Here is a 2,259-nt window from a genome sequence, read left to right as displayed (position 1 = left end):
AAAAGCAATGAAAAAAAATGGGTCACGTTCTGTCCAAAACTATTTGTTTGGAAAATTCCAAGAGAGGATTACCACAAATTATTTAAGCAATGCTATGGTTAGTTGAACAACTAACTTTCCATAATGATGTAGTCGACTCATTTGTAGATAATTCTACACAAAACTACAATTTTGCATTCGTAGTATGTAATTTAAAAAGAAATAAGGAGAATGTTTTGAATAAAACATGAAATAAAGCTTTTGTTACATTTTATTTTTGTCTCCTTAAATTTCTAGAGCTGTGTTAACATAGTATAGTATTTTATGTGTGTATATATATATATACCATATATCACATATTATTTGTGTTATTATCTAATATAAACATATTATATATAATATATAACATAATTTTTAATGTAATATAATGTAATAGATTATAAGTATAATATATTAACATATCTATAATTCTTTCTCTAGGTGGGAATAAAGGGTTTGCCATGCATGCTTGACCACCTAAGTTCCATCCCCAGAAACCACATAAAGTAGCACAATTGTCTGTAACTGTGGCGCCACCTAGTGAGAAATGGGAAGCATAGACAGGAGAATCTATGGAAACCAGGACAAGCTGCCTGAGGGATGCAGTTGAGAGGAAGCTTAGAGCAAAGTAGGAAGAGTGGACAGGCTCCCCAGGATGTCCTCTGACTTCCATGTGCATACACACACACACATACACACACACACACTCACATCTCTCTAACATGCATATGAAAAATTCGTAATTCTCGTAAAAGTGGAAGAGAGACATTAGATCATTGTACACATGAAATATATTTTGAGACCATGAACTACTTCACTAAGCATCTGCATGCAGCAGCGGATGGAAGATTTAAGGACCATTTCTAGGTGTTCATTTCCTCTTGTCTTTCAGAAAACCCAAACAAATGTAGTTTATTTTTCCTACCAAATCTTAATTAGTTATGAAAATGGTTTTCAAGTCAGAGTTTTAACAAAAATGAAATTAAAAGCCAGGCTGGATGGTTTTGTCAACTGGACACAAGCTAGATTCGCTGTAGAAGAGAGAGCTTCAGTTGAGGAATTGCCTCCTTTGGGTTGGCCTGTGCCCTGCCTGTGGGGCATTTTCTTTATTAATGATTGATACATGAGTATCCAGCTCACTGTAGGTGCACCACCACCCCTGGGCAGATGGTCCTGGGCTATATTAACAACCAGTGGAAGCAAGCCAGTAAGCAGCTTTTCCCACTGGTTCAAGTCTCTGCTCCTGTCCTGACTTCCAACGGTGGTGGACTGTAATAGAGATGTGTAAACCAGATAAACCCTTCCCTCTCGATTTGGTTTTGGTCAGTGTTTCATCATAATAATTAAGTGAGACAAATGGTTCTCAGGGACAATTTTTTCACCAATATTGGTGGATTGTAAGGGCACATTTGTGCCCAAGCAGGAGACAAACCAGAGAAAGCAAATCATTTGGCATGTACGTTGAACAAGTGGTTTCGTGATTCTCTGATGTGCTCTGCACACATTCTTGAAAATCCAATTCAACATCCAAAATGATTTCTTGCCAGAGCCAAGAAGTGGGAGAGGGTGGGTTGGTGAGCAGGGAGCAGGGGGAGGAAACAGGGTTTTGTTTTGTTTTTGTTTTGCTTTGTTTTTCTTTCCTTTCTTTTTCTTTCTTTTTTTTTTTTTTTTTTTTTTTTTTTTTTTTTTTTTTTAGAGGGGAAACCGGGAGAGGAGATATTCTTTGACATGTATCTAATAAAAAAAATCTGTATTGAAAAAAAGAATTAAACTATTCTGTGATTAAAAATTTTGCAACTATCATAAGTCATTTCTTAAACAAAAAAGTTATTAAATCTGTGGCATTTCCGAGAATTTGGGACGCTATATGTATATATTTAAATATATGTATTAAAATACATATATATACACAAAAAAAGAAAAGAAAATCCAATTCAACATCCAAAATATTTTTGTGGGTTTTTCTTTTGTTTGTTTGTTTGTTTGGTGCAGAGAGGTAACAACAACTAGTTGAACCACACTCCTCGGTTTCTAGGCCATTTGCAAGCTGGAACGAAGTCTCTTCCTCTCTAACACTCCTCTTGTCTCTTCTTTCAGATTTCCTTTCTGAAGCCATTCTTGCCTGGCTGAAGATAATCAACTTGATAGGCTCTGCGTCACCAGTGAGACACACCTCCACACCTCCGAGCAGGTCTGTGAGGGAAATTTCGGGACCAGTTTACTTGAAGTGGGAAAACCCAC

The sequence above is a fragment of the Mastomys coucha genome, unplaced genomic scaffold, assembly GCF_008632895.1.
Source record: "Mastomys coucha isolate ucsf_1 unplaced genomic scaffold, UCSF_Mcou_1 pScaffold17, whole genome shotgun sequence".
Lineage (NCBI taxonomy): Eukaryota > Metazoa > Chordata > Mammalia > Rodentia > Muridae > Mastomys > Mastomys coucha.
Note: the sequence above shows the minus strand (reverse complement) of the source record.